This window comes from Argiope bruennichi, chromosome X1 (assembly GCF_947563725.1).
Source record: "Argiope bruennichi chromosome X1, qqArgBrue1.1, whole genome shotgun sequence".
In the NCBI taxonomy this organism is placed as follows: Eukaryota; Metazoa; Arthropoda; class Arachnida; order Araneae; family Araneidae; genus Argiope; species Argiope bruennichi.
This window is the reverse complement of record NC_079162.1, coordinates 34216932-34229485: the sequence shown is the minus strand read 5'-3', so window position 1 is coordinate 34229485 and position 12554 is coordinate 34216932.

Here is a 12554-nt window from a genome sequence, read left to right as displayed (position 1 = left end):
AAAGATGACAAAAGATTTATTGAATAATAAAAATGCTCCTAGTTTGTTTTTTTTTAACTTATTACCAGTTTACACGAAACATCACTTGCGTTTTGATGTACCCTCTGGCAATGAATTCCTCCCTGTTAACCACCTTTATAAGTCTTGGTTTAATAGTACTAAAATTAAAAAATCAAATTTGAAAAGGAAAATTTGTGTCAACCAACTGTGTTTTCGAGGCCATTTTCCCGTTATTTTTAGAGACTAGATTGTTTTTGAAAATTTTCAAACTTAGTTATCCAATGCTGAAAACGTGTAGATATCTAAAATGAATCGCATAGAAACTATTTTATCGGAATTGTAAAAATCCATAACTTTTCAAACTTTCTTCGATGGCATGCCTGGATATTTTATTTGTCTCTCTCTTTCGCTCTTTCTATTTTGTCTTTTTGCTTTTAGACGAAATTTTCGAAAAATTTGAAGCACATTTTATAGCTTTTCTGATGTCTTTTGAGACTCCTGAATCAGTTTTCAAAAAAAAAAATATTGATAAAACTAATAGTGCTCCCAAAATCCATTATATGAATATTTTCAATCTGTGCAGATATGTTAGTTGATGGAAATAACTTTTTATCTATATAGCTGACAGAAATATTTATACTTTGATGCAATATTGTATTGTTTTCATAAATACTGGCTCATTAGAATTAAATATGAAATAAATAAAAAATGAAAGTATCATTACGTCGCCCCCCCCACTTAAGTGTCCTGTAAGATGATTATCAAATCAGAGCGAAATAAACCTTTTGTCTATTTTGAAGTTATGCTTAATCCTCCACCCCCGAACCATTAGGTGGTACTCCAAATATAGGAATAAGAAACTTATGATATATGATGGTAGTCCTCGCTTCCCTAATGGATGTAGCAAGGCTTAGATTTGGGATTACCATCATTCCAATGACTGGGCATACCTTCTATGGAAGGGGCTACACTTTGTTCAGTGATGGCCATTAGAATTCAACTACAATTTCCACCTCAGTGTTGTTGTTACGACTGTCATTGAGTTATACGAGATGTTTAAACAGGGCGAAGGTAGAAAGCTTTACGATTATGTTCCATCAAAGATAATTAAAAATACCAGCATTGAAAAAAAAAGAAAAAAGAAGAATCTTCAACAAAATTTACTAAACAGCACTATTAAAAGGGTTTCCTTGCATTAATCATCTTTTCCATCTCATTTTCCTATGTAAATGTATACATGGAATCGCAAAAAGTTTTTCCGTTATAAATGGAGTGACTGAAAGTTTTGCGAGAGAAAAGGGGGCGCGGGTGCAAAACGTTTAAAGAAACCTTGTTCGGTATCATGGGAAACGATAACACTTTAGTAGAAAATGTATGGCTTCTAAGCTGGAGAGCTGCAATCATCATTCGCTTAGAGCAAGCTTCTTAAATGATCTCCTCTCGCGATCTTATCTGGGATATAAACAAGATTCGGCGACCTCTTCTGGAAGCGTAAATTTTTTTCTCTTCTCTGAATGTAGCATGTATAAAAATAAGCAAAAAAAGATATTAGTTGAATGTTTTTCTTTCTTTTTTCTTTTCTTTCCTTTTTTTTTTTTTTTTTTTTTTTGCTTAATATTTATATTAATATTTTCAAATATCAAAATAAATTGCGCTGATTTCAATTATTAATAATGAAAAATGTGGCAAATGTTTTTGAGATTCCGAAATATACTTACGACGTCGCACTTGGAATTGAAATTGGCTTAGAACACCGAAAAACCAGCATTACCAATTTTTGTCCCCTTTAGGATTCTCAAAACTTTTTACTATAAACTTTTAAAAATTGGACAAAATGACTAAATAAATAAAATAAATTTAGAACGTAGAGATTTTAGTGCAAACTTTCTAAAAACTTGGATCAGCTTTAAATGTTCTCATTTGTTCTTTATAATTTATAATTCTATATAATTAAGGAATAGGGAAGTTTTCTTCCAAACAAGTTTTAAAAAATTCTTAGGAAATCCTTTCTAATTTGCTACATTTGATTTTTTTAAAAAAAGACACCCAAATATATTAAAGAAATTTTCAAATAGTACTATTTAACAATTTAAAATAAATGAAACGTTAAAAACCGACAGTAAATATAAATGTTGCTATTTAAAAGTAATCAATATCAGCTTGAAAGCTGAAAGTTTTATGCTTAAAAGATAAAAAAAAAAAGTACCTTTAAAAGAATTAGTACCTTTCAATATTAAAAAATGAATATTAAAATAAAGAATAAGCACTTTTAGTGTGTCACGGATTTTTGATTACACGTTTATCATTAACTGCAACATAACGGCAAAAAAAAAAAAAAAAAATCATGTTTTAATTTATTTTGCGAGAAAAATTCTGGAATTTAATGCTCTGAGACTGAATGATTGAATAAACAACTAACAGGAATTTCACAATTCGTATAATGTCCCAATAGCTTCTCAGTAAAAAGAGAGAGATCTGAACTATTCATATTAATACAGGTTTGTTTGTTTACTGATCTAAAGTTAAATTGGCACAAAATTTTGAATAATGTCTCCACGATATTTTAAATGAATTCGTCCTTTTTTAGAGGGCAAAGAAACAATTTTAACTAAATAAAACTAATTATGCTAACCTATCTAATTAATTTTTTCGTGCATTTACGCATGCGTTAAGTATTTATTATAATTAGTTGACATTCGTCTTAGATGGCGATCTGTCATGAATTTTAAAACTTTTTTCAGCTTACAAATTTTTGAGAATTAAATAATGTATACATTTCGTACATACTGTATTTTCACTTGAATTATGTTCGAAAGACCATAAAACATTTATTTCAGCATGATGAAATTTGTAGTTGATTCGTGAAAAAAAATATGAAGAATTTGAAATTTAATGAAAAAGATGTAATCTGAAATAGATAATTTTAAATTTTCCGTTGACCTTCTAAATTGGTTGCAAGCATTTTTTTTTTTTTTTTTTTTTTTTGAAAGCGTATTTCAAGAATACGCTTCTTTCTTTTCTTTTTGTTATTCATTTGTTCAAAAAATTTTTAAGTATGTGAAATGAATGATGACTAAGGTCTAGTAGCCAGTAAGTCATTTTGAAGACCAAATGAACAACAGATGTTTTTCGTCCATAGCCATATCCACATATAGCAAATTAATATATATATATATAATATGTATAAAGAAATTAATCCCAAATAGACACAAATCGGTTCTGCTTTAAATTTGTCCTTGGGCCTTTGCTTTAAATTCTACTCTATGGAGCTTCATAATCATGCGCATAATTAGAAAAAAAAAATCAAACATCCGGGGACTAGATTAAAAGCTCGGGGAAAATGGATTCAAAGTGATCTCCCACATCATTCCTATTTTCATGTTGAGGGACCTCCTCCGTCACCCCTCCTAGTATTGTACATAACCCTCCGTTCAGAAAGGTTGGGAGAACTCAGAGCGCCACGCCCCCTTAAGGGGACCCAACTCCCCCTTTTCAATTCACGCCTTGATCAGCGCCCGTCATTGGTTTGACTTCCATCCAGGAAGCTGGCACCCCATCCCAGGACCTCTTATGGAACCCCATAGATGATGGGAGTCATCGCTCCACTTGGCGTTTAAATTACATTGGCAGGCGATAATGATACTATGAATCATGCAAACACTCACTATAAATCAATGCCTCGATGACTCGTATTTTTATCGCACTGCGAAAGATGGTACAATTGATATTCTTCATTGACATGCATGCCCACTAAACGTTTCACTTTCCCGATTATACGCCATTGATACACTGGTTAGAGCTGAGTAAATCTCAACCTTTTTTTATCTGTTTGATTCTTAAGATTCTGAACATTTTGGTGAATTAATGTCATATAGGATTTCATTACCGTTTCTTAGAAATATTCCCAGGTCATTGAATGTTCACTAAGCATTCCATTTTCTAAGTGATATGTACCCCTTAATCAAGCATCAGGTATATCATACATGAACAACAACTTTAATTTCGCAAATTGACACCCAACACCAAGCTCCACTGTAGATTCAACAATATACCTGGTTTTCTCTTTTGAAAGTCTGCAAAACATTTATCTTTCCTAATAATATAGTGCTGACATCGTGATTAGGACTGAGCAAGTTTAATTCATCTTGTTTGAATTCGAATCTAGTTATCTGATCTAGCATTCATTTGAAAAATTGATTCAACATCGAAACTCCACTGTCGACTCTTAGCAATATAACCTGACTTCCTGCATTGAACGTCCAGTAAACATTTCACTTTCTCTATACAAAGAGAAAACATCGCTAAAAAAATTCAAATTCGACATTTTAGCGAATCACCAAGTTTCAGACTTAACCTCTCAGTCCTAAAAAACGCATTTTTGGAATTAAGTCTGTCTGTCTGTGAACACAATAATCCAAACCTTTTTGCTCTAGGCAGCTGAAATTTGGTATATGCTCCTTATATCAAATTTCGAAATTTTGAACAAAATCCATTTTGATTACAAGCGAACATAAGAAATACAAACGAAAAGAACTAGACAAATGAGCTAAAAAATGGAACACAGATATAACATTTAAAGCATAGATCTGCATCGAAGTTTGAACTAAATCCATCAAGGGATTGACTGTATGTCTGCTTCATGCACACAGTGACTTAAATAAATAAAATTCATTGGGTGATCATGAGACTACAATCTTAGTTCTTTGTCAAAACTTGGCTTTAGTTGGTCTGATAAGACACCCAAAACACATATTCGGTTTTTTGGCACTTGTATATTAACCACATCCCAGCTATTGATCGAAAACAAATCACCAAAGATTATTAATGGATCCTTTTATAGCCGTTGTTCACTAATGACATATGGTTAGTAATACACAAGTAATGGTAACTACGAAGCACAACTCTTATGTGCGCTATTTATAAAATAAAAATCTGTTCTCTCATGGCATTCACGCCCTTGTCCATCAAAGTGGCAGATTCATATATTGATGTAGTAATTAATACATTATAAATTATGTTTTTATACAAATAGTGTAATATACATTCCAATCTATACATCTTTCAATTTATATAAAACATACCAAAGGGGTTACTGAAACAGATATAGAGCTGAACAGATTTTTCTGTCACTGTTGCAAAAAAATACACTTGGGAAAAATGTACTCATGTTATGGAACCTGTTTACAAAAAAGTGTGGAAATTAATTTACCCTTTCAAATCAGGAAAATAATGTAAAATGTTTTAAAAACTTCTGCATGAAAGATATTTTTCTATTTATTTATTTAAATAAATGAAAAATGACAACAAAACTTTTTTGCAAAATTTTCATCAAATGGAGAAATTATGGTTATCTAGTAATCAGAGCATTTGTATTCATTGGTGCAATACTACAACATTGTTGGGGATTTTTATTACCCCCCCCGCCACTTTTTTTTTTTTTTCCTTCACTAGAAGCTATTAAATGTTTCTCTTTTCATATGAGTTTTTCATACTCTGGTTAGGACCGAATAAGTTAAATTCTTAGCCTGTTTTTTATATAAATCAAATAATATGAGCATGTAATATTTTGACAAATTAATGAAATACAATAGCTATAAACTGGACAATAGCCTTGAATTTATTTGAAGAAATATGCTTAATGCCCTGGCCAAGCTGACTATAACAGGCCAACGAGTTTTGAACCTAAAAACCCTTCTTCTAATTTAGAATTAAAATCAGATACTTATTTTTAGTTCAGTCTAAAAGTGCAAGATCAAACTAAGATACTGTCAAATTTTTCTAAAAGTTTCAGTATTTGATAAATTAAAACTGTACTTAATCCTCTCATATTTACAAAGGAATTGAAATAAAATGTGAATGTAAACACTGTTCGAGCAGAACGTTAAAAAAATTAGTCAAAAACATTTTTACATGAACATCATTGTAATTGAAATTTTCAAGTATTTTTAACGAATTTAGTTTGAAATTTGCTAGTAATCAGTAAAAAAATTTGAGGTAAACTTTCGGCAATGTAATGAGTATGAACTGGAAAAAGGATTGCTCAATTGGTATAAAAATAAAAAAAAGATTCCTCATCATTTAGCGATGGTTTTAATTACAATAAAGTCCCGTTTTAAAGTAAAGTTCCAATTTTGGATGAACGTATTAACTTTTGAATGTGGTCAGAAAACGAGAACGGCACTTGAACCAGCACCTTCCCTTCCAAAGTTTTTCGCCACACGTGGAAGAAAAATTAGACTCGTGCCCTCATAGCATGGAATCGAATTTCGAGCTTGCAACACTTCTCTTCCGAATCCAAAGTCATATCAGTCTATTGACGCCCACTTTTTACTTTCTCGTATACGTAGTATAGAGAAAGTATTGTAGGTAACAACTGATTCGCATAATTGGCAAAAAAATGAGAATCAGTTGAAAGGGAGTCTGTCTGTCCAGTTGTTCGAATATAAGTTAACGATAACCACAGAACGAAAACAGCTATATAGATAAAATTCGGTAACAGATTTAACATTTATAGTGTAGAAACCTATCAAATTTTGAGCTATATCCAATAAGGGATTGACAGTCTGTTGATTTGTACTTTCAGTATTTTCAGAAAGTTTTGGGGAGACCAATTCTTCTGGTTCATTTAGTGATAGAAAACGGAAAATTAGCCTGAGAAATATCTTGCCTATCTTTGCTTTTAAAGCCATGAATGAAAATTTGGCTCTCGCATTTTCCCACAGTTTAATTATATTCATTACAATATTCAAAAAGAAAAGAAAACAATATCTATATGTAATATGTGATTTTAAAATGATCAATTATTCTTAATTACGTTTCATTTGAGCATTTATATTTCCAGAAAATAGTAACGCAAATCTGGAGAATGAATGTAAACATTTAGAAATTACTGAATTTTTCAATATCTACATAATAAATTAAAAGTATGGTGGAATAAAATATCGTTTTAATAAATTGAATACAAACTTTTTTTCCAATATTCTCTGCTTTAAAATTATTCGAAATGAGTACAAGTGGAAGTAACTTTTATTTCAAAATGAATTCATCATTTCTTCTTTTCCATCTTGATTGCAATACTGAATCAAAATTTATTGATTACTAAGCTAGATCTTTTTATGATTGAACCTAAATTTACGATTATTACGAAGAGAAATAACATTCATTGTATATTTGATCCCAAAGGACTTTATCCTTATTAAGGAAAAGTTGTGATGTAGCCAACTGAAATGTGATCTATGATTAAAAAAAGGATAAATTATTTATTTAAATCGAAATGTTTGCATTTTCAAAACAGTGGGGAAAGAAAATTTTGAAAAATTATAGAGAAAAAAAAAAAGACATATGATATTAAGCCGAAAAAAAAGCAATGTTATGAACAAGATCTGAGATTTCAATATGGATAGCGCAGCTGCACCAATTTATGTGTTATTGGGCCAAGAAATGTAATTGGATTCCTTGTTCCCCACAACCATTATTATGGCACTTATCGGTGCGTTTTGGTATGTCCAGGAGATCTTTATTCTCTTGTGACTTCTGTTTGGAATGTGAAGGAAATTCAGTTTAATGAAAAGACATCTTCATAATCTTAACAGCAATATGAAGGTTGTTCGATATAACAGCAATATGATTTGAAGAGTTTTGACTCAATATAAATATTTATACATAAAATTATTATCCTTTAACCGTTCTAATTTATTGCTTTTCCACTTAACCATCATTCCATAACCCATATTTTTAGATAATGATGCTTTTTGCCTTAACTTCAGTCTTATCCAAAAAAATCTTTCCATATATCATCTATAATTTTATGTCAACTATTTATCATTGCTCTTGTATACTGTGTATGAATGTATCCAAGTCTGATACATCTAATCATTTATTAAGAACTTCTCGGATTCTTATAAAGTTACTAGATGGATCTCGTCATTTTGAAGCACTAAAAGAAGAGAATGGCCCCTGAGTCGATAGTTCCCTTTCAAAATTTTCTCACCACTAAAATAGGATAAATTTTAATTTTGAACGTTATATTTAATGTGCATCAACCCAAAATAGACGACGGGTCTTTGGTGAAATAGTGCCTGGAGCATGAAACTCTCCAGATTAGAACCTGTTGTAGATCATATGTGGAACAGAGATTCGAACTTATAATTCATTAAATATTTTTTCCAAGTAAACCAACACCTGAATGTTTATTTCAAAATTAGCACAGTTCAAGGATTACTCAGTTCAGGATAGTGCCGAAAAACGGTGGGAGAATTTTAAAATCTAAACTTTAGATTCAATGTGCATCAGCGCCATATATACGACGTAACTTAAATCTTTCGTTTTCGCCATCAAAAATGAATTGAAGTAGTCTTTAAAAAAAGGATAAATTGAATATCCTACTACTACCAGATAGGATGATTATACTACCTTGTACAATATTTATCCAAATATTTCTAGAAAAAAGTAGTTGCCTCTATGCCACTCCGATCGTATAATCTGATCTCTTCTGCATTTGTCTGCACTAACTATTATCTTTTATAGTCGTCATATTTCATATTTCCTGATCGGATGTTTAACCACTATTTCAAGTAAATATCTGTCTCTAAGAATCGGGCTATCTATTTATTACAAATAATCACCCACATCAACATATGGTACCTGTGCAGGTTGATAAATTAGGAGTAGCTGATTAGGGTAAAGCTTTTCCTGAAGATTGTTTATAGAGGATGCTATGAGTTAAATAATATAAGCGAAAGAGATTACTATTATAAAAATGTTTTAATCAGACGCTTGCCAATACTCTATTAAAATTCTTAATAAAAGAATATTTTAAAACTGAAAAAATCAATTTCGATCAACTTCTTGCATTTTCTATATACATTATATTTTAAAATCAAAACAGTTCAATTTAATAGACTTTAAATAAGGAATGATAACTTACAAAGAATTTCTAAGATTTCTATAATTTGTTTTGTACTTTTCTTTACTTTCTTAAGAAACATGCTTTCTATTAAGTATAATAGGAGGTCAATAATTAACAAAGGAATAAAAATACTAAGGGGAATATATGCTCATAACATAAATAACAAATTGAATAGGAAAACTGAAAGTACATGATTCAGTATTGTGCATGAAACATCAAATTTATTGCTTTCTAGGGGGGGGAAAAAGAAAATGAAATTTTATTATTTTTTTCCAAAATTTCTAATTGCTGCAATCCAAATTTTAAAAAACTGAGTTAGTCTAACGTTTTCTCCTTTCTTTTTGCGAAATATTTATGCTATGTTGCATAAGGTTTTTTTTTTTTTTTATTTCCTACGTGCTTTTCTTTTTCGAAAGAAATCGCTAATTTGTAGGAAAAAAAAAGTGAACTTCCTCTGTTCCTGGAAGTACCAACACAATGTTTGTTTTCCAAGTTTCAGGTCTAAAAAAAGTGGATTTTAAAAATTCAATGAAATCTCTATATCAAACCTGAAGCCTCCTGGGAAAAATTTGGTATCTAGAAATTTCGACGTATAGTAATTTACAACATATTGTAAAATTTTCATTATTTTTTTTACTAAACAAAATTTGCATTATTAATTATTGTTAATTAAGGAAAGTTTAAGAGAATTAAAATATCAAAGATGTATTAAAGATTAAAAAATTGTACAAATATGTATATAATTTGAAGATTTCTTTATATAGTATCAAAACAAATGGTATTATTATTATAGTTTAGACAATTATTATAGTTGATCGGAAGAATATACCATATAAAGTTGATATAGATAAAATCCCTTACTTTTTTTTTCAACAGGGTAGAAGTCTGTTATTTAAAAATGTAAAGCTGTTTGTTGATTAGCGGAAAAGATTATTTCAAAATGGACTTAAGAATTTTCATAATATGCCAGTACATATGCGGACCATTAGACTTGAAAGAATTAAAGATTCAAGTTGTTGTTGAAAACAAAATGATTGCATTGATTTTTTCATTTCATATTGTGTCTTAAAAGGGAAATTGTGAAAAATATCATAGAATAAAAGAAATTAAAAAACATTTAAAGGAAATTTGAAAGCTTTGAGAAAAATTTAAAACGTGAAGTGATAAAGATGATATGAAATGAATAAATAAAACCAGCAGGATATCCTATAGCGAAATTGAATTCCAATCAGAAAGAGCTTGAAAAATATTATTCTCTAAGATATTCTTTTGATATCATTTCCCTGACTTAAATTATTTATTCATCAATTTTATTGATTATTACAGACATTTAAAAAATCTTAAAAATGATATGATAAAAGTAATAACAGTATCTTAAAGCCATATCAGCTATTTCCCATGTAACTTCTGACTAAAACTCAATAATAGAACTAATAAACCTGTTTCATGTCATGTTTCACTTTCCTTAATTTATATTGAATTCATAAAAATATATTCAATATCAAGTACTCTTTTATCTAGCAATGGTGAATAAAACTCTACGTTTTATGTTCTGAATCAATTTTATATATAGAAACGATGACTTCAATGGAATATCGTTAGCAATAGAAAAAAGAAGCCGTCTTTAGTTATATAATGATGATTCGAGATGTTTGCGGTAATTTGATAACTTTCATTTAATGGCGAGGAAAGCCTTTTCGATGTTAAACAGTTAAGAAAAACTTACCATTTAACAAAATGGTACAGAAGAGAGGTAGGAGAGTCGTTAGAAATGAGAGATTCTAGACTTAGATTCGGGGAATCTTAACTTGACCTCAGCTCCTATGTAGATCAGCAATATATGTTGGCTTCGTGTGCATGATTCTCCCTTTGTATATCAAATGAGTTTACGTTGGAGTAGCATGAAAGTTTGGAGAGTAGGTTATTGTCGTACTCAGCATCTGATCAAGTTTTGAATTAGGAGGTCCTTCTTAAAATTGCCTTAATGAAACCATAAAGCCTAATATTAATAAGTCTAAGTATAAAACAATATATATCGGAATATGTGATTCACAAAATATTTTAAGCTAAAATAGAGCATTAACTGAATAAAGATCAATTTATTATGATATACAGATTAGGAAGGTATGGATTCCCCTCTCCCTTTCCTTTTTAGAAAACACCGCAAGATCGTTGCCATTCTAGATTTTCTTGAATTGATATGTATAATTCATCTTCATTAAATCTGTATGCATAAAGTCAGTTTTTCAAATTAAATTATCTTCGCATTCAGACTTGTATCTGATTACGATTTGGATATACTGTTTTACTTTCGGTTCAGAACTGAAGAAAAAAAAATAATAAGCTTAAGCTATTGTCAACTCAGCTTTTCTTAATCATCGTGATATCTTCAGATGCTTTCAAAAAGGCCATACTTTTATTTAAATATGCAACACGTGTGAGCTCTCCTTCAGAATTTATATCCGGTGGATATTTTATTCTCTTCACTTAAACCTAATTTAATTCATAAACACTCTTCAACATGGTTTTGGCAAACTGCTGGACAGCCATTTTGCTGATTTCTCTTTATTTAAACAAAAGCCTGTAATAAAGCATTACTACTTTTTTAAATTACATAGGCTACGTAATTATTATCGGCTTACCTAACTTTTACTTAGAATTTAAATAGAAATTACGATTAGTTAGTCAATGATTATAATCATCATGATCAGGCCAACAAACAAGTTAAATCTTTAATGGAATACAGTCTAAAGCTCACAATCTCTAAATAAGAGGAAAACTCAAGAGGAGTGTACGATATATTATGCTTAAGCAGATACAATTAATTCTCAAATGCTACTTGAAGAATAATTTGTATTACATCTATATATCAGACTGTTATTGCCACTTTTATATTGATCCATTCTTTATGAATAATATGTTGTTTATAAACAGTACAGCCCCGTTCGTAAGCAATACCTCTTGAATGATGAAGGCATGTTAATAGTCACGATTTTGGGTTTATAGGATTATAGGATCAAGACATTTCATTTGCACCTAAGATACGTCTTGTATGTGAATCGATTAGTAAAGTTACTGTCATTTATCAAAATTCCTTTGGTTTGAGTGATCTAGAAGCTGTCATGAAAATTTCTTTGGTTTGAGTGATCTGGAAGCTATAGAAAATGGTACAATCTCTAGCATCGACTTTGTCATCCGATCAAGATTTAGAGCAAAAAGGTTCATCTCAAAATAATTCTATCAAAAGTTGAGGAAGTTTGCATCACGTTTAAATAAATCCTGTTCAATAACAACAAAAAATTGTTGATCAATATTGACCTAGTTTGCCAGCAATCGTAATTAAAATCAGCATGCTGAAAGCCCCACAACATTCCATGGAATGCCAATTAAAATATTACGATTGCGGAAGTGCACGGAAGTCGTATAACTAAAGCTCCTTTCTATTCCTATAATAGCCAAACTGCAGCGAGAGAATTTCATATCGTATTTAAACAAATCCCATTGATATTATCACCCCGATTAGCCGTAAAATCCGAATGGTTAGCCGTAAAATCCTCGACCACAAGTATCGATTCTATAACGAGGCGTGGGGTAATAAAAATGCAGCAGTTCTTTCTCACCGGAGAGCGCATCTTCTTCAAATCCG